The sequence below is a fragment of the Falco rusticolus genome, chromosome 6 (assembly GCF_015220075.1).
Source record: "Falco rusticolus isolate bFalRus1 chromosome 6, bFalRus1.pri, whole genome shotgun sequence".
Classification (NCBI taxonomy): Eukaryota; Metazoa; Chordata; class Aves; order Falconiformes; family Falconidae; genus Falco; species Falco rusticolus.
Genome location: NC_051192.1, coordinates 18545160 through 18569594, shown reverse-complemented (window position 1 = coordinate 18569594; position 24435 = coordinate 18545160). Strand labels below are relative to the sequence as shown.

At 44.5% G+C, this 24435-nt stretch overlaps 1 protein-coding gene and 1 long non-coding RNA gene across 9 annotated transcripts in view; one reads left to right on the top strand and one right to left on the bottom strand.

The window, feature by feature from the left end:
* Window positions 1–698: 698 nt before the first annotated feature.
* Window positions 699–7056, bottom strand: LOC119150198. Its single transcript, XR_005104961.1, has 4 exons — window positions 6912–7056; window positions 2776–2815; window positions 2205–2244; window positions 699–1678 (listed from the first exon to the last, which is right to left on the bottom strand). It is a non-coding gene; the product is annotated as an uncharacterized LOC119150198 (long non-coding RNA).
* Window positions 7057–8513: 1457 nt separating this feature from the next.
* The window catches only part of NCOA1 (nuclear receptor coactivator 1), a 179630-nt gene continuing 163708 nt past the window's right edge, over window positions 8514–24435 (top strand). For 7 of the 8 annotated variants that reach the window (XM_037390790.1, XM_037390792.1, XM_037390793.1 and 4 more), the window contains exon 1: window positions 8514–8808. The gene's annotated coding sequence lies outside the window, so the exon portion shown is untranslated. Of the gene's footprint in view, window positions 8809–8993; window positions 9588–24435 lie in introns of those variants that run through there. The other variant, XM_037390788.1, reaches the window with a different exon arrangement.

The window sequence follows — 24435 nt, the reverse complement described above, 5'->3', positions numbered from 1 at the left end:
GAGGGTGAACACTGCATGTGTTTTACCTCTTGATCTACATTAGAGACATCACGCACAAATTTCACTCTGGGGTGGGGGCTCAGCTCTTTGATGTGACCCCTACCAAAGGGGACGCAGAGAAACAACATAAACAGAGCTCCCATCTCCTGTGTCATGTGTCCAAGAATCATTAACTACTAGCTGGTGCCACGGACAAGTAGTTATTCCTTCAGCAGGACCACAAGATCTTTCAGACTGTATTTAGTAAGACCTATTTAATTCCATTTTCACAGTGTATTTCTAAATCTGTCAGTACACCGTCACCAAACTATTGAGCTTTAATATTGACTAGCCATAGTGACTGGTAAATCATGTCAAATGTGTGCGCAGTTTGCCCAGACTTAATTTTTCTGGCAGTTGTTCTTTTTTTGTATGGGTAATACTTTAGCTCACGTCTCTTAATAATGTGGTCTCGTTTCATTCCCAGGATTGGAACTTATATCAACTTGGTTATCAGATTTTACATGATGTAAGTTTATGGTAGCGGGTATTTTTGTGGTAAGAGGTTGTTGCTGAGAGAGCCTACTAAGCTCTCAGTAGTCTCAACAGCAACCAGTTGCATCTGGGAACAAGCTGTAGCAATGCTAAAAATATTCTCTAGTTTTAGTCCTGTTTTTTGTAAAAAAACCCCCAAACACACACATTTCTGTTGGTTTTGGTCCATGTTTTATGATCCCAATATGACTTCATTAATTTTCATTTGATTTCTAAATTTGACATTCACTGTCATTGAACGTGATGCATGGTACCTCCAAATTTAGGCAGTTCTTCGTTAGTTTCTGTACTGAAGGAGTTAAAACCTTTCAGCTCATAAACCAGTACTACTTAGGTCTCCCACGATGTTGTATACCATTACACCCAACCCATTCGTGTGTACATGCTGTAAATACTTCCTTTATGGACTTTAGCTTTTGAAAAAAGCCCACAAAACATTTTTTGCCATGCAACAGTGGGGCACCCTGCTGCCTTGGTGCTATTGAGGGGAAGTCTTGTATTGTTAAACCTATGGGTTTCTTTTTCTCAGGAAGGATGCCCGATTTCAAAAGGAGAAAGCTGTGATCTAAACATGTCTCATTCCCGGTTTCAGTTACCATTGCATTCTGGGATTTTAAATTCAGTTTAACCTTAGGCTGCAGTATTCTCCATTCACATGTCTCAGGTCACTTAGATGTCCAAACTCCATTACAATTCGTTTACACTAATTTTCAACCAGTTGGAACAAGGATAACCTCTCCAAGTTGGGTTAATACCTTTTTTAACCCCCACATTTTACCTTCTGTGAAAATGTGTTTGCATCCTGAATGTGAAAAACTGTTGCATCCTGAAGCGTTAACAATGTCGGTGACCTGCTGCAACAACTTTCTGTCATCTTCAAAGCCGTGGAAGGGGTTACAAGTACCGATATGAGGAGGCACCTCCTGCACTGACAGAAACAGGGTTGCTCATGTTTGATGCCAGAATTGCTTTAAATTTTTCCCTGCCCTTGCTCTGCTCCAGTTCCTTTCTCGTTTCTGACTTCAGCCATAGCTGTTGACCAGCAAGGAAAGTTATTGAACACACACAAATGGTGAAAGAAAAGCAACCAAAGCAGAGAAAACCAACATTCAATATTCGGTGATTTTTCATTCTTCTGTGCTACCTGTGGAGGACAAAATGGAGACAATTTTGTTCATGATCTATAAATTTCCAGTTGTGACAAGGGTACCCATCTTCCCTTTGTACTTTGTTGATTTGAAATGATAAAGAACTCACCCTCTAACTACAAATACTGCTTCACGTTTATCCTGCATTTTGTACCGCTGCATTACCACCTTTACCTCTTTCTTCTCTCCTTGACTGCTTCTCCTGTTTTATTCTTGCATTTCTAATCACTTCTGGTGCATCTGTTATCCAGGTTAACGCACCTGCCTCTGCAGGGGTCTCTGGTACAACTAAGGACCTACATTTCGCAGAGGCCAGGAGCTTTGCAGACCCCAGGTAGGCTGAGGCATTTTTAAGGATAAGAAGATACCCAGGACCCCCGTAGCAAAGGCCAACAAGGTTTTTTGGAAAAAATGTTTTTTCTTCTACCTTGTGCTTCAAGCTGCAGCGCAGCTCCTAATGGTTAGGCAAGGGGAAAGATTTTGTGTTAAACCTCTACTGACAGGGACAGACACAACGCAAACCTGGTGATTGCTGTGGTGGGGTCAGCACCGGTGGTGGTACCTGTGGAAAGCCCAGATCCCCAGTTAGTGGGGAAGTTGTGGTAGCATCAGCTGCCTTCTCCTCTTCCTAGCGCATTGATGGGAAGGGAGGTGGAGATGAGGTGTAGGAGCAGGAATCTGGTGTTGTGCGCTGTCAGAAACAACGGAGTGAAGTAGATGGACTGACAGGTCTGTCTAACAGCAGCAGGTCTTCTGCACCTCACAGAACTACTCACGGGTTTAAAAGTAAGCACTTAAGTGCCTATTGGCTGCATGAGGGCTTTAGTGCTCTTCAAACTATTGAAGCAGATGATACTTCAAAGGCATTAAAAGTAGGTTAAGGAAAAGTATTTCACAGACGGACTAGATATCTGAATAAAACTGACAGTCTTTAAGTGCAGATGAGTAAATAGAGGGGGTTCTCAGTGGGATCATCTCTCTAGGGTTGGAGAATAGCTCTGCTTTATTCCCTATGCAGCACTCGTCTCTCCGGTGTGATTGCCAAAAAAGGACAAGTTATACCAACTCTGATGGGAGTTACCATTCCACTTACCAACAGACTGAAACAATCAATTCTTTTTTACATAGGCCACCTAAAAGGCAACAACAAAAAAATAGGGTCAGGAAAAAATGAGAAAATACTCCTTTCTTCTATATTCAGTATTATCGCATTAGCCAAGCACATTACCAGCAGGGGTGAATCGCAGATAGGGGCGAACACAGGCACTGATACCGACATGATCTGACCCAGCACAGCTGACCTGTGCAAGGGCTTGGTACTGGCTGAAAGGAGCTGTTTAACCCTTACCTCTTACCCCTTAATCATCTAGAACAACTCCTTTGCTTCTGATTTAACAAGTCCACTTTGAGGGGCTCTGAAGCATATTTAAATGCATTTAAAAATGTATTTTACTTCTGTGCTTAGATGACTAAAACTGAAAAAGTGTATTTCCCCACCCCCCTTTTTTTAGCATTTTGCTCAGATGAGATAAGGAAATGAGGTTACATGATCTCCCTTTAGAGTTTATAATCAGCCACACTATTTTAATAATCTACATTCAGTTCCGCTTTCTGTTTCTTAAATGCTAGGACAATGCAGCAGTGTTTTGGTTGCAGTCTCCACAGGAAGATATTTCAACAGCCAACAAACATGATCACCACAATTTTTAAAGTTGTTATTATTATTGCCTTTAAATGTCATGAAATATTTCTACCAACATGAAGTTTTGTAAACCTTTTTAGAAGTAATTTAATTTCGCACCTGAAGTGCTGTAATGTTGGGCATTAAAAATCAGCTTTTAAAAAACGCTCTGAATTAGCTTAAGCAACTTTTTCAACCCATAGGAGATCAGCAGATCCACATGATCTGCTCTAGGAATCCATCGGCAGTAAGTACCATGCATGGTAGTATATTTTGCAAAAACTGGTATCCCTTGTGGCAGTAAATATAAAGCTTGGCATCACCGATTTGAAAACAACAGGGGTTCTGGGTAAACATAAGTGTCATCCAAAATGTGTATACCTATGTGTAACAGGCAGTATTTCTTACCATTAGCACAATACCACAACCTCCTTTTTGCAACCAGCTGTGTCATTAACTCGTCCAGTGTTATAAGGAATGAAACATTTATCCTAGGAAAGACAGGCATTAATAACAGTAACAATAATAACTTAAGTACATAAATACAAACACATTATTAATCATTGACAGAAATCAGCCCACTAATAACGCTTCAAAGCTCTCGAGGAGAGGAACTGTAGGAAACTGAGATTTCCTCTGTATTTTAAATTTGGCCACTTGTCCTCTATCTGTATTAAACAAAAAACCCGATGGTTTAGGAAAAAAAGCTGTTGCTATTTTGTATGGCTGTCCCTCTTTTGACACCATCTGTGGTCAGATTAAATGCTGAGGTCTGAATCAACATCTCTGGGTTTAATCTCTTGTTGATACTTCTGCAGATTGAGAGGGGAAAAAAAAATATTACAGGGGGCTGGCCAGTTGTACAAGTCTGAGTTATACCAGTGCCATCTTAATGAATTTCTTCAGTCAAATGTAAATATGACCCTGGAACGTAGAAACATACATTTTTGTTCTCTGAGGTCTAATAAAAACACAAAAGCTTTCTGTGTGGTTCAACATGGCATCAGAACTGCTTTGTAACATACCCCCGGACCCTCTGCAGCTTCTGAAGCTGAACTTAAAGTATGCTGCGTTTCCTGCAGGACATTAAGTGTTTTCCTTTTAATTGTTTACAATTTGCTCTCTGCTCTGCCTGAGCTTGGAGCCGATACCATAAAAAGCCACTGACAAATCCGAAGTGTTTGCTCTGCAGCCAGGAAAGCAGAAGAAACGTGCGCAGGGGGCTTTTCTACTGACAGGCAATAACTCTGCCGTAAAAGACCCAGCGAAGTTACAAACCACATACTTTTACCCTTGCATCGAGCATAAAATAGGTCACGTTAGAAAGACGCTGTGGCTTTAAGTATTGCCCGGCCTGAGCCGGATTATCATTAGGTTACGTAACTGCTGATGAGCTGCTTTTCATTAAGGCTTCCCCGAGTGGTGCTGGGAGCAGGCGCTGCCTCCAACAACCATCCTGGGGAAGCATTTCCTCCCAGGCGTGCAGCCGCTCTCTTCCGAGCCCCGCAGTCTGCAGCGAGGCCAAGGTGCTCGCACAAACCGGTATGGGCTAAGTAGGTGTCTGAATGCGAAACAACTCGTTAACCTTAATGGGGTTGTGCATTAATTTCGGTCAAGGCGTGTTTGCAAAGTTGTAAATGTAAGAGGTTCGGAGGAGGTGTTCAACCTGCGTGTTAAACGCGTCCTGCTCTCAGCTTGGAATCTTTTTTTTTTTTTTTCTATAGTGAAATACACCCTCTGCTGCATAAAACCCCAAACCTCTGGTGGTCTTGAACACTAGTAAAAAGGCTGTCACACAGGAAACGATGGCACAACTTGGCAACAGCACAGCATGCCTGAGACTTGAGGAGGCAGAAGAAAATTAAAGCTGATCTCAGTCATATTTTCATTCGTGCTCAGAAGCCCCACATAGTGTCCAGGTAGTACCTTCAGGTGACGTAGTGCTTGTGTCCATTGCTCTGTCTCAAGATGAGGGGGAGGACAAGCGATGTTCATCCTCAGATCTTGATTCTTTCAGGTGCTGGCTTTTAGCTGTTGTAGCAGCTGATAGTGATGTTTCCCCCTCCAGAGGGACCTTCTTTCTCCAGTTCCCTGGCTGCTCACAGATAGACTGGCTCCATACAGGCAGACACATGCCACAATCCTAGCGACCTGCTAGTCCAGATGCCATCACCAAATGCCATTCTTGTACCCTTCTACCATTTGCTCCTCCCAGTGCTCCCACACCTGGCATTCCTATTCAATCCCCATTCAATCCCCTATTTAGATCAATCTTAATACTTCTCTCGCTTTTTTTAGAGGATAAACAAGTTGGTAGTAACAGAGGAACGCAGCCTGAAGCAGTCAAGCCTGTATTCAGCTTTAATTCATACTCATACTAAGTGGAGGCAATACTATAATCAAAGAAATTATTTCTTACTTATTTACAGTACTGAGTTTGGCCAAGAAGCTTTACAGAACTCCATACTATTAATTTTGCCTTCTTAGATTAACAACTGTACTGAGGCTACTTGTGGCTTGCAAGAAACCCTTACAATAGGCTGCTTCATAAAATGAAATAAAGCCTGAAAATGGCCTTTAGCCCAAGTAAGTTGTACGGGAAAATAGGCTACAAGTGACAGCATCAAGCAGAGGGCTTATGGCAGGGAACAGGACAACCATGATACCTCAGTGCTGTTTTGGTTGGCAATTCCATAGCTCGTTTGTTGCTTGACCTCTACTTAAACCTTTTAAACACTTCTTTGTATATATAAAATGAAGATAATCATATCCTCTTGTTTTACAAAGTGCTCAGGCTAAAAAGATCTAACAACAGTGAATTATCTGTCCCGTGAGGTACGTTGGAAAATAGAGCTGCCCCAGATAAAGTCTCACCCACCATGTTATCACTTACCTGGTGGGAGAGGCCTTTGTTTTGGATTTAATTCTGGGAAGTTTTGAAATAATTTAATTTTGCTGATGATTTCCTTTTTATTTCCTGTGTATTTCAATAAGACATTTAATCTTGTTCATAATATGTTTTGAAGTCTAATTCATTTAAACTGTCAAATCTTGACAGCTCTGTAATGTACTTAAAACTGGCATTGTTTATCTCTGCATTCCATTTAGACGTGAACTTGCAGACTAAACTAATAAAAATGGTTTATGCTTCTCAGTGCTAATATCACTGAAAACTTACAATGTCCCTGCTGCCTGAGATTAGCTCATATATTACTTTCTCGTGAGGAATTCACAGAGGGGAAATATTCTAACATCAAGCTCGGTACTAGTCGCGAAGGCTGAGCATTTTCTGCCTGAATGAAACCAAAGTGGGCATAGCCTGCAGAGGCAGTGGAGAGCTGGCAGCTCAGGAAGACTCAGGGACTTTTACACAGCTTCCTTCCCTAGCTGCTGTCATGAAGGGAACAGGACCAGAAGGTATCTATTAGCACTTCCACCTAGATGTGTTGCAACGAAGGGTCATGCAGCAGCATGCAGTGGCTGTTAATGTTGCCTCAGCCCCTACCAAGAATGCAATTAAAGGAGAATCAGAAGCATTCCTTCGTTACCTTGTGGACAGCGTGAGTTTTGCAGCAGAGGATTTGTTGCGGGTACATGATCTCAGGTTGCTGCTGTCCACCTCTTGTTTCTCCACCGCTTCCTGGCTCGTTTGGATGCTTTTGCTCACATGCACAGGCCTGAAATTCTCCTAAAAACCAGTTTACTAACTATTTGTCTAGTTCAAGATAGGCAAGACATGCAGCATTTTCTATACAAACGCACCTACAATTAGCCAGGTTGGGATGAGTATTACTGATTCCCAAAATGACAGAAAACAACTAATAAGCCTGCAATCGCAATTCCCTGGTCTTTTACCTGCCAAAGGGTTAACTCTGGCTTATCCTACCCATTCCCTCCACAGGTGCTCCAGAGATAAGGAGGCAGTTATGAAATGCAGCTTGCACAGGCTTTTTCTGGGAAGCAGAGGACCTCAGAGGGTAACCGCATGGACCCCTAAGCAAGGTGCAGGCTTCCGAGGAGGACAAAAATCCAGATTGGATGACAGCATGGGTGACCACACTGGATGGTTTTGCCATTTTTTGTGTGTTTGACTGGGCCTTTTAAGGACAACTTGTTTTGTTGTAGCACAGGCATTCTCAAGGCCCTGAGGAATAAAGAGCCCCCGTGGAGGAAAACAAGCCACCTGAAGCTCTGGTTTATTTTAACTGTTCAACCCATTGAGCTGTTTTGCCTCATGACACACGAGGTGTTTGGGGATTTCACAGTTCCACAGAGAGGACGAATATCGTAACCAGACACAACCTGAATGTGATAAAATAGTTGACGGAGCAATTATGACAGTTCCACGCACGGCAGCTTTGCGTGGAAGTAACCAAAAAATGACAGCAAGGAGACTGCACAGCAGGTCGAGATCTGCATGGGATCGTCTCTCACCCCATCCTGCTTACTGAACTTCGTTTTGGTCTTCCCAGCTGTTCCCAAAGCACATGGCTGCCCTTTTGATGCCCAGATGGAGAACAACGCTCCCGCAAGATGAAGGCCTCTAAGTCGTCTTTGAAGCCTCGCCAGGGAAGGCGAGTGGGAAACAAAACCTGACAGGTACCTCGAGCACAGGCAGCCTCCCCCCCCCCAGGGCAGCAGCTCCTGGGGGCTCCGGGAGCCCTGCCGCAGCCTCTTCACCCCGGGGCACTGGTTGCCGGGGCCTGCCCCGACGGCCGCGCCTGGCCCGCGGGGTGCCCGGGGAGGTTCGAGGCGTGGGGAGGGCAGGCCCGAGGCCGCCGTGGGGCCGGGGTGATGGCGCCGGGGCCCCCCCGGGGCTCCCCCCCGGGGTACGGCGCTGTCCCAGCCCCCCAGGCCGCGGCGGGCAGGCCCCGGCCGCCCCTTCTGCCTCCAAGATGGCGCCCGCCGGCCCCTGCCCGCGGGCCGGCGGCGGAGGGGCCGCGGCGGAGGGGCCACGGCCTCCCCTGCGCCTCTGCCCCGCGCTGCCGCCGCTCGGGCCGGGCCTCGGCGAGAGGCCGCCGGTGGGGGGTGGGGTGGGGGAGGGAAGATGGCGGCCGGCGGCGGCTGAGGGAGGAGGAGGGACCCGGGCCGGGCCGCGGCGGCCTCCTCCGACACCGCCCCCCTCGTCCTCCGTGCCCAGCTCCGCCCCGTCCCGCCGGGAGGGAGAGCGGCGAGCGAGCCGGAGCCCCGCAGCCGTGCCGCGCCGCCCAGGCAAGGGGCCCCGGGTGCCCGGGAGCCGCGCAGCGGGAACCGGGGCCCCCAGCAGCGCCCGCCGCCGCCACCGCTCCGGTCACCAGGATCGCGGCGGGGGCTGCTGCGAGCCGGCAGCACCCCCGGGGCCGCCCCCGCCGCCTGGCCGGGGGAGTCGCTGTCGCGTTGCCCGTTGAGCTGCGCGGCCTCAGCCCCGGCGGGGGGAGGCGGCTGTCACCCAGGCAGCGGCGGCAGGTGAGTGGCGCCCGGCCGCGCCGCAGCTGGCGGCGGGGCGGGCGGGCGGGCGGGCGCGGGGGGGAGGCCGGCCGGGGGCGCCCCGCTCCCCGCCGCGCAGGGCGGGGGTGTGTCTGGCGGGGCCGGCACGCCGCCCCCGGCCCCCGCCGCCCGCCGCAGCCCCCCGGCCTGCGGGGAGGCGCAGCTGTCACGGCGGGGGCGGAGGGGGACGGGGGCCGGGCCGGCCCCCCGCCCCGGGCTGCCATGGCGGCGGGCGGAGCGCGGAGGGGCGCCGCGGCCTCCCCCTCGCCCCTCGCCCGCCCTCCTTCCCTCACGGGGGGCTGAGGAGGGCCGCCCCGGGAGACCCTGCGCGGCGGAGCCCCTCCCGCCTCGGGGCGGCTGAATCCCAGTCCGCCCTCCCTCGGTACCCCCCACCCCTTCTTCTTATTAACCTAAAGTTGATTAAAAAAGTGAGAGAGCAGTTTCCCTCCTCGCCCCCCGCCCCAGCCCCTTCCCGGCTGGAAGATGGCTGAGGGGAGGCAGCGGCGCCGCGGCCGGGCCTGCGGGGGCCCGCGCACCCCCCGGGCCGGGAGGACGCTGCGTTCGGTGGCGTTTTAGGTGACAGCTCTTTGTCTGCCGGTGGCATCGCGCCTGTGTGTGCGTGTGTCCCCCGCCCCGCCGTGGGCGCCGGTGTGCCCCCCGAAGCAGCCCCCCCAAGCCCGGCGGGGCGGTCCCGGCTGTCAGCGCAGGCGGTGAAGTTCAGCGCCGAGGCAACGGCGGGAGCCGGTGGCCGCCGTGAGGTACCGGGGCTGGGGGGCTGCGGGGGCAGCGGGCCCGCCGGGGGTGCCTGGGCTTCCAGGCTGGGGCGGGGTGGGGTGCGGGCTCTGCGGGGGGCTGGTGTCCAGGCTGGCCGCTCCTAGCCGCGGGCTTGTCCTGAATTTGCTTGTTTCTCTCTGGGAGACATGGAGCAGCAGCAGGCTGCCAGTGATCCCGAGTACCTGGTGCCGATGCGAGCGGTAGCCCCGGTTTGTGCAGCTGGGGGGGGGGCTCCCGCCGCTGGAACATGACATTTCCTGGGAGAAAAATCTCTTGCAAAAAGGCTGTTTCCTTCCGATGTGGGTTGCTAGACGCTAGACACGCTCAAGCCCTCCAGTTTCCTAGGTGCGTTTTGACCTTTCGGTGGCTGAGAACTGGGTCGCGCGTTGGGTGATGATCTCCTGATTATTATTATTATTAATTTTTGCACCCAAAAGACTCTGTTTGCAAAGGTGAAAAGGTGTGGAGTGCCGTCTGGGGCTGCTGCCGGCTTCCACTGGAAGCTCGATCAGCATACGGTAGCTATCAATTTTACTACCCCAGTATGGCATAGCAAAAAAAAAAAAAAAAAAAAAAGAGTGACACAGCAAAGTATATTAAAACTGGAAATTTGGACTCGTGTGGGTGGTGCTTGTGTGTTCTTCACCCTGTCTCGTGGCTTGTAGTCTTCGTGTTGCAGGTTTAGACTGAGGGGAAAAAAAGAAAAAGACCGGGTTTATGTGGGCTGGCAGGATATACATACATATGTGTGTGTGCATAAAATTTGCATGTGTGTGTATATAGATATATATATGAAAATATATATATAAGGAATAATATTCCTGGTGAGTTCAAGTAGCAAGAGATGGTAAATCTATATGAACAAAAAAGATGCTTCGTTTACTTTTCTTGAAATGCGCTGTCCCGCTGCAGTTTAGAGGTTGCGATCTTCTGCCTGCAGAATCTTTCAGCAAAGATGTGTGGGTTCTGAACTCTTTATGCTGTGTCCATCAGCTTTCTAATACAAGAGAAAGTAAAAAATGCACCTCAAACACAGAAATTCACATGATATGTGTGCATCTGTAGCTGTATACCTAGGCCTCTGGCAGAGCAGCAGGGAGAGAAACCGGGAGAAGATGGATGCAAAGCCACAGATTTGCAGAGAGGCTTGGGAAGCAGCGTAGTATCCGCAGCTTTGCAGAGCTGTTTTGTGAAAATGATTAAAGTTCAAGTTGCCACTTAAGGGGACAAACAGCTCTTGATGGTAGATAATAAACAGTAGTAACTTTGGCAATACTGCACCTGGCTCAAAGCCGATGGGCATGATGAAATGTTAAATCTCAACTTATTTGCTCAAGATGGGTATCTGTTGTTTGAAACATGTTGCCAAACAATATGGCAGCGCAAATCCTTGCTTCCAAAACAAATAGGTTTCCTGAGAGGAGAGCGGGGGGTTTGGCTCTTCAGAAGGCAGGCCTTGCTTTCTTATTCACTGCGGGCTGACTTTGATTTTTAGCGTGCATGTTTTCCCGGAGCCTTGCCCTCTGATAATGCTACGACACATGCTCACAACTGCATGACTAATTCATACAATTAGTCATACACTTCCACTGTAGGTTTATTGGAGCAGTATCACTGTCATCCTCACGTTGTAAAAGTCTGCGTTGGGGAACATGTGCCCTCTGTTGACTTGGGTCTCTTGGCATGGTTGTTGGGGGGGCAGTTACAAATATTTGAAGCCTTCAGGATTATTAGGCTTAATTATATAAGCGTATTTTCAAGGAACAGAGCTGCTGGAGATCAGCACCTTGTTGCCTGCTAATCTGAGGGGGGTAATTTGCATGAGACTTTGCAGGAGTTGTCAGAAATGAAGGTGTGTGTACTACTACTAAAAATACCACGTCTCCTGCATAAATAGTTTGCCAGTTGAAAAACAGTGTATTTTGTATAAGGAAACTATTTATATGACGAGTTATTCTTGTTTTGCTTGGTTGACTGTGTTTCTTTGAAGCGTGGTTCTTATCTCCCTGATCAAAGAAGAGGAATAAAAAAAAAGTTCTTAAAGTTAGATTCTGCCTTTAAAGACAGAGTTTTAAGCAGGAAGGGCTTGGACAAACAGGTAAATATTTTAACCAGGTATTCCTGAAAGGCCAACACGGTGTGTAATACCCTGCAGCATGTGGCCACCGCCCCTGCATAGGAGCTTTAATTGTTGGCAGATAGAAAGAAGCAATTTTTATTGGCGGTTCTATGTTATTTGTATTATTGCAGCATCCAGGAACCCCAGGCATAGACCGGCTTTGCAGTGGGGTAGGAGTGATGCGAAAATGAAGCAAAAGTGGACTCTGCTTCCAAAAACTTCCAACATAAACCTAAAGAGGTAGAGAAGCAGAGTTGTGATGGGGTAGTGGCTGGATGGTGGTGGGCAGCAGGAGAGTTGATAGTTACAGCGTATTAGCAGCCTAAATATGGAGATTTTTTTGTTTGGTTCGTTGGTTTTTAATACCGTTACAGCGAGCCAGTGCTTTATGGTCTTTTGGGAGGTAACTGCCTGCTGTCATGCTGCTGATGCTGGGCTGAGCCCTCTGCCAGCCTCCCCGCTGTCAGGGCTGATCCAGCCCATTGGAGCCATGGTGGGCGAGGGAGGATTCGCAGGAGTAGCACTGCTGATTGGTCTGAGAACAGCCAGGAGCTTCACCCTCTTCCCCTGGTGCAGCAGGATCTGGAATAGGATGTTTGCCTGTAGCTGCAATATTGAAAATTATGGCTTGCTTGTAAACAGCTTCAACACTTCACATACCTAGCCCGGCACATGTGAGTCGGGGCAATGCAGAACAGGTTTTTACCACTACGGCAGCATCTCCATGTAAAGTTGACCAGTTGAAATGTTGTGGCTTTGCTGTGGGACAGATTTTAAAGCACTTGGAGGTCTGGTCTAGGTGTAAGGGAGGTATCGGCACCATGCTCTTTACCTGGGCTCCTGTCACTTAGGAAGGAAGAAACCGCTGAACTTGTTTGGAGGTTCTTTAAGCCCGAACTAATTTACCTGTCTGGCAATGTAGGTTAGAAACTAGGCTTCGCTTGGCTTTGGGCTAGTGCCAGTACACTCTGCAGGGAAAATGCAGGCTAAATAGCTTCTGCGCTGATAATCCTGCAATACTGTTCCTACTGTTTCCCCTGAAAAGATGGGTAGGTTCTTGTGTGGTTGACCCAGTTGACTGGGAAGCGACTCCGCGAGTCTTGGCACGAGGAGCAGCAGGACATTTCCCTTAGATGTCCTTGGGTGAGTGGGGAAAAAGCGAGGATGGGGTTTTGTGTGCAGACCTTGCGGCGAGAATCCTCACCCGAGTGCTCGGGTGCGAGGGAGAGGGTTGTGTGGCCTAAACTACATAGATTTGTTAACCAACTTAGGTAAATCTGCACATAGATATTCTGAAATCTGTTTAAACCTGCTTACTGATTTATTAAGTTCTGTAAGCTGAGGCAAGCTATCCTGGCCGTCGTGTTTAAACCAGCGTATGTCTGTGCAGAGATTTGCCCTGATTTAGTGAAGTTGATGCAAGTTGGTGAGTTGCAGGAAGGTGATCAAGGAAAGGAAAATAGCACAGTGAATATATAAGTCAATAGTTTGATGGCTTGCCTTGGTTAGCGAACTCTACAGTAGCCATATTTTGCTCTAAGGATCCACAAATTGTCAGCTTCTTAAAGCTCTTAGATGTGTTTGCATTTTTCTGCAGAGGGAAAGGATCCTTAAGCATTAGATTCTGTTTTAAACAGCCAAGGATGATCCCACAATTTCTGTTTTTAGCTATTTATGTTTATTTTGTGTTTATTTTTAATTATCTACCATGGAATATGCTATGAAACAAGATCAAAACAGTATTTCTTCAGCTTAATTTCCCCCCCCCCCCCCCTTTTTTTAACGTGACATCTGAAATCTCAAGGGTCTCATTTTTCTGGATTTTCAGAGTGTGAAGACTTCAAAAATAAGGCAATATGCCAGGCAAGGCAAGAAGTAGGCTTGTTTCTTGTATTCATATGCTGAAATTATGAATGGGGAACTGTTTAAAACCCAAACAAATCAGTAGCTTTCCCACATATGTGGAATTCAGATCCTGATTGTGAATGGGGGGATAAGTTTAGATCATAACACTACTGTGGGATCAAATGATGTTAAATGATATCACACATATCGGAATGGTTAGGTGTTAATAAAGTTATACACCTAATGTTAGTGTTTTCTCTTGTATGCAGCATATACTGTCTTTGGAAAGAATGGCCTCGGGAGGGGAGAGAGACTCCAACCACAGGCATGGTGATCCCCTGTCCAGAAGGTTTCAGATTAGTATTTGCTGTTTCAATAATTAAAAGAAAAAAATAATAATAAAAGGAGATATTCTAATCATTCAGTAAAACTGCACTGAGAGTTTAACAATGAAAACAAAATCTTTTTCTTTTTTATTTTTCCTTTTCTGTTAACATTGTATAATTCCCGGATTGAAGAAATAGGAAAGAAAAGCCCTGAACTTCTCAGACCATTAAATCATATTCATATGTAAATTGTACAAGAAATCTTGCAGCTTACACTGCTTAACTTCTATTTCTTCTTAGGTCTTGTGAATAGGGTGCTTGCTACCTATCCTCCCTCTCTTCTCCTCTCCCCCAGAGCCTGTATTTTGCTCTTTATCTGAGGCTTTCTATCCAGTTTCACCAACATACTTCAGGGATCTGGAGTAAGTTGGGAGATGAACTATTTAGTGGAAGTGCTAGTTAGCCTCTGTCTTTGAAGTTTTTGTTTGGGGTCTTTTTGTTTGTTTGTTTTTTACAGAAGTTTGGCTAACCTGAAAAGGATTTTGGTACTTGCTTGTGACCAGTTATTTTAAATCATACTGGAAAATCTGTGCACAAAAATAAACAATTAGCTAGACTTAAACCTGTTGTAGACAGTTTTACGCTAGATGAGTTCTGGGTCTTCCCGCTAGTTCTGTAAACAGCTGGCATTTGTGCTACCCATTTTCTTTTTTTTCCTGAGCACAGATTTCCAAGCAGAGTTTTAGCAGGGAAGCTTGGCAGGATGAGTTCACCAGACTTTCTTCCATGCTCCAGTTGCAAATGGTGCTCAGCTGAAAGGTGAATTCCTGATGAGTATTTTTTAATGATAGGAGATGCTGCGTTAGGATTGAAGGAATGGTAACTGGCCCTTCTGGAAACATTAGTAGTGGAAACATTTATAGCAGAACCCAACAGATTATGCTGTGTTCTTATATAACGTGTAAGTTCAAACTTAATAACAAAATATTGCATGCACAGTATCGTTAAGGATATGAAACTTCAGTGTTTACAATGTGCTTATATCTCAACTTACTGTAAAGTTGAGCACAACGTCCCTATGTGTATTGAAATGTAATTAGTGTGAAGCCTAATTTGCTATTGTATGAATAGTTAGAATTTCTTGGAATGGAACTGATGTGTAAAATACCTCCGTTCATGTCTCCAAATGTCATTTTAAGAATGTTGGTTTATGGAATAAGTGAGAGCTGCTGGTGAAGGATCAGGTAAAACACCACATTATGCGGGCCTCTGACTCACAGGATAGGAATAAGGACTGAAATCAGCTCTGCTTTTGGCAGCATGTAGCTCTATGCTTTCTTTTAAATTAAGGTGATGAAAATCCAGTGGTTTAGAATATGCTTTGTATTTCTACTGTTTGCAAGCTTTCTTGGTACTCTTTCAACTGTATCCTATTGTCCAAGCAAATATTTTTCTCTAGAGTTTGTTTTTAAGTGCTCTTTGTGAAAAAACTTTGATGTGAATTTTCCCTCGATGTCTGAAATTGCATTCCCAGATGCATATTTTAGTGTAATCAGATTGTCTTCAGTGTGGAGTAGCCACTGATGGCACAGTGGAAGTTGTGAGATCCCAGCACCTCTGACAGCTAGATTAATAGTTATGTCCTTAACCTTTAAAACAGTTTACTCACTCTTGACAGAGTTGGCATGAAGTTCTGTGTTGTTGAAGATGCAATAGTGATAATCCCTTTGAAGGTCCAAAATAAATGAAAGAAAAAAAGCTTTAATGAATTCAAAAATGCCATTGAAAATAGCATTTAGCCTGATTTTACGCTTTTGTTGTTGGAAACGGAATCAATATTGTATATACAAAGCTTGCTGTATGGAAAATATCTATCTGGTAAATACACTTAATCTATTTTTCAAGTGCAGTGAAAATGGAAAAATAAAGTACCTAAATTCTATGAATTAAGTCTGTTTCCATGTGACATAATGTGATCATTTAATATAGTTTTCTGATACTGTGGTGGATGAAATATATTTCAGTACAGCATATCAAAAAAAGTACAATTTGATATTGCCAATTAGAACCAAAACCTGGGAAGTTCCATTAAATCTAAAAGCTATTTAATTTGTAAGCTGAACATTCAAAAGTTAGGAAAAACAGATGCAACTGTAATTATAATTTTGTAGCCGGATGATATTTTTCCATAGATTCTCTGACTTATTCATTGTATGGGTTGGACTAACAAAGTGGAACGGATTAAGGTTGCACAGATGATCATAAATCTGTTACTCTATAATTTTTAGTGCTTGATTTTTGCAACCTAATTTTCTTCTAATGTTTTTAGGTGATAAGCTGCTTTCTGAAATTCGTTTTTGATATGAATGGAGCATCGCACATGTATTGGCTACTTTTTGTAATGCTCCTGCGAGACAAAGAAATATTATTCCGATTTTTGCGCTCATTTTTTCAGGTGAATAAAACTGAATCACAGCAATTGGATAATTTGCCCGAGTAACAGGGTGTTAGTGAAAGGTAAAAGGCACTTGACAGGTTATTCTCAAGTACCTGGTGCACTCGACTGCTCTAGTTGTATATGTGGATTTATTAAATTGGGTGCAACTTTCCTTGAATTTGCCAGCAAACCTCAAGAGGCTTGGCTCCAGCAGTCTCTGCGTCATTGACAAGTAGCTCTGATGACAGGCATCTGATGGCTTTTGTTCCTTAGAGCAGAGGTTCCCAAACTGTGGCATGCATACACCCCCTGTGGTATGCAGACCACTTCAAAATGAGGTATTTTGTGATGGGAAGGCAATTAAACTCCTGGTGCTGAACATGAATAAGTTATTGTGGGACCCTTGGTGTAGGTGGGTCCCTGTGGTGGCACTCGGGAGCTGTCAGCACCTGCAAAGAGCCGTAAAATTGGGGTTTGCAGGTGTGCTTGCGCTTCTGATCGAGGTTGTGGAGAAACAAGGACGGAGATGGTGGATGAGGATAGGCAGCGAGTCCCGCTTTGGGAAGCTAGGGTGAGCGCGGAAGCTGGGGGGTGAAGGTTTTGCCATGCAGCATTAGGGTGGTGGTGCAGTGACATAGGTTGCTCGAGCCAGGTCAGCGGGGCTGGGGTGTGTAGGAAGAGAATAAGCATCATTTCTGTGTCCTGGTTTGTGGAGAACGCAGTGTACTTTTTAGGTGGGGTGGGGACAGCACCAAGGTTTTCATTTCAGGGTGCAGAAAGGTTGGTGACCCAGTCCTGCTGGGGAGAAATGTCATCCAGTGGAAGGGCAGGAAGGGACAGTTTGGTTTGGGAGGTTGAGCGTGTGCGTACACCACTAAAAAAGCAGGAATGTCGCTGCTGATGGCCTCTGACAGAACTGTAGCCTTCGTTCCCAAACTTAGAACAGCCCTGCTTGTCACTGTGGTTGTTGACTTGCTTATAGGTGTGCGTGCGTGGTGCTACGTGCAAGGAGAGCTGGATTCCTGAATTCCTGCTCTTGCCACAGAATGTATGATTACAGAGATACCGCGGACTTCTTGAAAACAGTATTAAATAACTTCTGAAGGCTTTTTAAGGAGGTATTTTAAAAACAAGAAGCACGCTTTTACTCTCAGATTTCCTCCTGGATGCTGGAAAATACCTACATTTGGTAATTCATACATTTCATGTGCAACTGGCAAGCTGGCAATAAACTCTTTGGGGTTTGTAAAAACAGTTTAGACAAATCTAGTTAAACAAGATTTAAGTTTCATTGCAGAGGTTTAATGTGCAAGGAGAAAACTCACAGAACAGCTATTAACAATTTAAAAAAAAGCAACAAAACCCCCAAAGAATACCAGCCTGGAAGTATTTTCCTCCCTCTGTGCTGCCCATTAGTTTGCTGATGGGGGAAAGTTTGATACTAAACCTACCAGAGGTTGCTGCAGTTGGATGTTTGGCAGAGTAATGCTGTCAGGGCTATTGTACCACTCCATCTACCCCGCAGTCATGTCTCGCTGCAAATTTATGCACCTTTGAGAGCTCCTGCTTGTTGAAACAAAGCCCCTCACTGTCCAGAGACTGCTGGGGACTTTTTATGTGTAAGCACCATCTCTGGGGACTAGGAAAGTATTCCCGTTTCATGGATGGGCACAGGCTTGTCCAGCTTGCTGTGGGGAAATTTAGAGATCCAGTATTTGACTCTTGTATCTGCATTTACTCTTGGAACAGTTGGTCTACAGTGTTTAGATTTTGGTTTAAATTGTCTAAATCCAATACAGCAATATAATTTTAATTTGTTTACTAAGAGAGTTCTTCAGATAGGCCTCCTGAAGTGCGAGGAATAAGAAACAACTGCTACTTGAAGACAGAAGAGCTGAGTTTGTTTCAAGCTGTTTGAAAGCCTTCAGTTCAGAGATAAGTGCATCTTTTACATCCCGATCAGCAAGTTGTAGTAAGATTTAAAGCACTAAATGAGTTCTGTCCTAACCCACAGAATGATGCATGTGGCTCAGCGCAGAGCTATTGTTCGCATTAGCCCTTGCTGGTAAAATAATTTAGGAAACTGATATGCCACAAACTGGATTTAATCAGCAAGTAGTTTCCACCTTCAGAAGATGACTTAAGTAGGTATAAGGCATTTCTGAATGACCACAAAGGTTTCTGCAAACGGAGGATAGTGCTTGTGTTCCTAGTAGTGAAAAAAGGCTATCTGGAACTTCAAACACGTGAACAGGCTGTAGGATTAAGTGTCCTCTGTTATGATGAGTGGAAGTTATGTCTTCCAAGTGCTGGAAATTTCTAAAAGGCTGTTCTGTTTCTCCATCAATAGAAGATGATGAAAGAGTACAAGCGTGGATGGGTCATGGTAGAGAGTACGAAGGTGGAGAGCAGAATTTCCTGTTAAGCAGTGAAAAGGAGGTGGTCTTTGCAAAAATGCTAATAGGGTCCTTGTAGATAGATCCGGCCATGGCAGGATGGTCATTCACTGGTGGGGTGGAGCGGAAGTATAGGATCATTTTGACTCAAAAATTGAATTTTGCTTCAGGTGGTGGCAGAGGTTCCTCTCCTAATCCAGCAGCTGCATTCAGCTGGTCCTTGAAATTCTTAAAACGTCATCTTGAAAGCAGCGTGTGGTAGAGATGGAGTAAAACAGTATTGCACCAGTGGGAAGACAGTGTGATGCTTTGCAAGGGGATTAGATCGCTTGTGTAGAAAGGTCAAGCATCAGTGGCTGGAAATTTATGTTGTCAAGTCTCCTTGTCTGAGCCTTGAGCTCTTTCCATCCCCCTTTTCACAGCAGATTGTCAAAATTGGAGATGGTCTTTCTCCTCTTTCGCAGTTGATTGTGTTTCCAGAAATGTGTGGGTTTGGTTGGCATTTTTTTTTTCTCCTTTCCTTGAGTATCGAAATCAAACTTTGTTTATTCCAGGTTCATCTCCTGCTTTGCTGTATAGGGATACCACATAGTTGGTTCAAGGACCGTGGAAATGTTAAGAACAGTTTTATCTCAGCAAGCTCTTTGAACACATCACAGGGTTTGTGTACCTGTACCTGGCCATTTTGAACCTCATCTTCATCAAAAAAAAAAAAAGAAATAAAAGCCCTTATCTTTTTTTCTCTGAAATGACCTATGAGAGTTCTCATGTGGGAGAAAATCAGTATGCATGTACTCAGAGACATAGCTGGCTGATGCACAGGCACAGATTTGCTAAAGAAGCACAGAACTTGGAAACACAGAAGCTAGTTGGATTGAAATCGCTCGATATTGCCGTCTATAGAATAATTTATGTGGGTTTTGTCAGGTTTTTGGTGGTTTTATTTTTTTTGCTCACTGGTGGGTAGGGCTCTTGGGCCTCAGTTTTAGTACCTATTTCAGCCATTTATGCTGTGAAATGGTAAAAGAATTATCAAAACGCTATCTGTTAAGTCAGTATGGAGGGGTCTGAAAGAACTGGTGATTGCTTGCTTTTAGACTGAGGATGTGCTGCTGTGTGCTGAAGACCGTTTTATGTTTCATTGGTTTGAGATGGCCTGAAACCTGATTTTTTTGGCTTAAGTAATTTGCTTGTCGTCCTTCTTGATTTTACTGATCAAAAATTAACCACTATGTCACTTCCCTGTATCAAGGATTAATTAGCTGACGGCAGAGCACTTTGAACGTAACTGCAAAACATTACTAATGTATTTAAACCAAAGTCCTCACTTCTTAAAGGAAGAAGAGCTGAACTTGGCTCCCCCTTCTCCCCTGCTTAAGAGGTTTTGTCCTACCTGTGCTTCCCGAGAGTTATCCTCATCCTGCTGTGGGTGAAAACTGGGATGAATTACTTCTTAGGAAGACTGCATCCTTCTGAAGGTTTTTTGGCGTACCAAATAACGATTTCCCTAAAAATCTAGTGCTTGTTAAGAGAGGAGAAGGGAGTCTATATAAAATACTGTCTTCACACTCGCTTTGGAATCACAACTGCTCCCGCTGGGCTTCTGAGATAGACTTGAAAAGGCATCTTGGCTTGCATTATAGGTTCACCCAAATAAATGTTTAGTAAGTAATAGCAGTAATTAGTATTTATAATGAGGTAGTAACAGGCAACTTGAATTAGCCCAAGCTCCCATTGTGCCTGAAACTAAACAAACAAATAAGCTACTTAGGGAGGGACTGCCATGATTCAAGTATATTTGTCATTTCTTGCCTTACCTCTGAAATGTCTTGTAACGTGGTATTTAGTTCCCTTCTTTTAGTCATGTAAGCATAATATTTAATAATATATGTGGTCGGCATTTTGCTTACCTTGATTCCTGTGGGGCTGATACACCCAAGCTGTGTTCAAGTTCTCTATTCGACTGCCTTTAAATTCAAATAATCCTCGTTGAAAGTAGTTGCGTACTTACAAGATGTCACGTAAGAACTTACATGGACTGTAGCCTCTTTATTGCTGGCATGCTTGTGATTAAGGATTTTCAGACTAAAAGTTTATCAGCAGTTTTCATAGCCATGAATTGTTGAGATAAATATTTGGGTAACGATTTAGTGTATCTTTATGGTAAAAAAAAAAATCAGAAAAGATAGCTAAACCCCCTCCTTATTTCTCAACTGTAGTATTTTTTTACCCTCTCTTTTTCAGTTCTAGCTGCACTTTACTTTGTTGGACTACAGATCTTCCACAGCTACAACAGTTTACCAGAAATTTTGAGGAAATAATACTAAAATATTTAGACTTTTGTTATGAAAATCGCTTTGGGTGAGCTGTCTGTGTTCCACAACAGACCCTTAGTGAAGTCAACCATGAGCTGGGCAAATATAGCTGTCACTGTATCCACATAATTGTAAAATACAGCATTTGTATTTGTGTTTTAATGGGAATTTGTTCAGTTGCTACTAGCCGGTTCTTTAATATGTGCTGCATAAGTAGTGGGAAGTATTTAATAGCCAACTGGAGCATTATTAACTATTTTTTGTGTAAGCCTAATTTATTGAAGCTGGTGATATCTGTTAAACAACATTCACTTGCAGCCTGTCCCAGATGAGTAATTTATGTTCTTGGCATAGAGGTCTAAATATTTAAGAATGTACATAAAAGCTGTTGCCTAAATAGTGTTACTACCTTTTCAGTGCAGAAAAGCCGGAATTTTTGGCTCCACTCTGGCACTGCTTTGGTGCCTGTAAATACTGTTGTGCAACTCTATATTGTTTTTGTTGCATCAGGGCGCTTATCCTGGAGCAAAGGATGGATTTTGCTTGAGCAAAATTGGTCAGTGGCTCAATGTTTTTTTCCAGCCCTCATCGTTCGTTGTGTGGTCTGACACTCGAGTTGTTGCTCTGAATATGAAATTCTATGAATCGCTCCATTGTTTTTTCTGTAGTCCTTGCAGCTAGGGTAGTTGGGCTTCACCATCGCTAAATTAATTTGAATTTATCTTTAGTATTTCTCGTGAGATATGAGAGTACTACTGTTGCTGTTCAATAGATTAAAGGCTCCAGGAGTTCAAGAGCAGCTCCAGAAATTGAGCTGTAGATGCTTTTTTGGTTGTTAGCTTGACAGGCTCTCTGGGGCTGTTAGGTATTTGGTGTGGGGGTTTCCCCCCTCTAAGAACACTCCTTCAACCAGAAAGGAAGAAAAATCCAAATCAACTGCAGAGGCAGAAGTTTCAGCCATCAAATCTGAGAATATTTTTCTGAAAAAGCTGAATTATGGAAGAGTGATGAGGTGGTGTTAGAATGGAAATGCTTCACCCATGTAAATAGGAGTGTTGCCTAAAAATTGAGAAAAGTCAGGTTGTCTATGCAAGCGAAGACTAGGAATTAACCATTTCATACATTATTTGGGAGTAATTATCATGTATTTTCACGGTGTAAGTAGCACAGTTCACTCTTACCACAGAATTACCCTCAGATTCTTAGGGAAGAGTGGGGTTTTTTTCTGATTTGGCTTAACTGGACTCGCTCAGGGTCTTAGTGGATGTTTTTGGCAGAGCTGAAAACAGATCCAAGATTTTTCTGATGTGTAACCCTGTGTTTTAACCTCAAAAGGATCCTTTCTAGTCAGCACAGATACTGGACCTTTTAATCTAAAATTAAACCTGTGCAGCAAGTCGTCACAGAGTAGCAAAATGTCCTTACTTTTTTTTGTAATACTTCCCCCCAGAAAATGGATACTTACATATTGAAAAATCTCTGCTGCTTATTGAGGTGTGTATATTTCATAATGATACTATGAAAAATGCAACGCTGTAATTCTTGAGTTGTCCTCTCTGCTTTTATTGTGGCAGTACCTAAAGAAGAAACACCTTTTCTAATATAAGCCCCCAATGTTTATTTTCCTTGACGTACTGGCATGATCTCTGGCGTTGATGGAGAGCTCTAGTTTCTAATGAAACCATTAAGATGCTGTCGGTAATTAGCATCTTTTAAAAATCTGGTTTTGCGTTTGAATATCGCTTTATCAACAGGTGTACTGAGAGAGGAGGCTGCTGGGTGTGCTTTGACAACTGGGGTGGAGAGGAAGGAGTTTTCCTGAAGTGCAGCTTGAGTAAAGTTGGTCAGCTGAGCAATTCTTCAAGGAGGGTGGACTGACGGGCTCACTGGTGGTAGGGCACGTGAAGTAGTTGTTAATGGTTCCACCTTGCCCGTGGCAGACACTTTATGACTTAGAAATATTAGTTATGGGTGATCTAACTGTACCAGGGAACAAGACGGTGTTCTATTGCTCTGTCTTGTTTCAGACTGCAGACTTATTTTTAAATCTGTGACATTTGTGAAATATTCTTTCCAATTAGGCTGTATAACCAGTCTCCTCATGTAGCTTGCAACTGCATTTCAACTTAAATTCACTAACGGTGATGATGCTGGTGCTAGGGTACAGTGAGACCTAAGCGTCAAGATTGGTAGCATGGGCTTGTTGGTTTGTTTTCTTTTCTTTTTCTTTTTTTTTCTTTCTTTAATAGAATGACTGCATCTTAATGTGGGAGTCTGTAAGTGAAGTCTCACTGCAAGGCTTTATAGTACAATAGTTGTGGCGCTAGACCTTAATAGTCCCCTTATCTTTGGGACTTACTCCAAGCACTGTCCATGGGACTGTGGCATTGAGGAAATGAGCTTTGCTGGATGTGATAGCGCTGTTGTAACGCTGCTATGGCACCTTTTCCCTCCTGCCAGGCAAGTCCCGTGTCATGAGCGAAGCATCGTTTCTCTCTTGGTATTTGAAAGCAATTCCCGAAGGAATGGCTGTTACACGTATTGCAGTTACACGAGTGGGTATATTGCTACTGTATAGTTTGTTAATACTGGTGTAAATGTCTTCATAAACCCCTTGTGTAATCCTCTTAGTCAAGCAAAAAATATGTAGGGCTTTGCTTTATTGTTTATGAAGATTTTTATCCTGGGCAAGGTTGTATTTGCTTCCAACAGATGCACGTGGTATCCATCTGTTTTCTTATGTTTTGGCAATATTTGTTTAGGGTATTATACCCTATCAGGATCTCTGGAATTGACTGTAATTTCTGCTTGGAATGGTTTAAATGACGTTTCTGCTCCAAGTGTAGTGGATATCAATGTGCTGTGTAAAACCAGCGAATATTTATTTTTTTTGCAAATTGCAACTAAAAGAATGACGTAAATAATTGATTTTCTTGTATTTGATATTCTGCTGAGAACATGACCCTGATGTTTTGAGTGGGGGGGAAGAGTTGCTTTGAACTCCCAGCGCAGGCTGGGGAGAGCTCGGTTGTGCTGCCGGCTGATGAGTCATGCTGGTGAGCCGAGCTGGTCGTTTCTGGCACGGAGCTCTTGAGCGTTTCATGCCTTGCCTCACACTGCCCGTTTGCTTCAAGCAAAATGGTGAATTGCACGCAGCTGAAAGCACAGAGTAATAGAAAAGCTTCCCAGTGGAATTAAAAAAAAGATGCCGTTGCTGGCTCCTATGTAGTTCCCCCCTTTTGATGCTGAAACCATAACTTGAATTTGTAGGGGTTTCTGCAATAAAAATTGCAGCTGTTGTGTCTGATGTACAGGTTTCTGTAAGAAATGAGCCTTCTTTTTCTCATTTAACTTGGTGTTTGGGAGAAAGTCCCTTGGGATGCCTTTCTTTGGC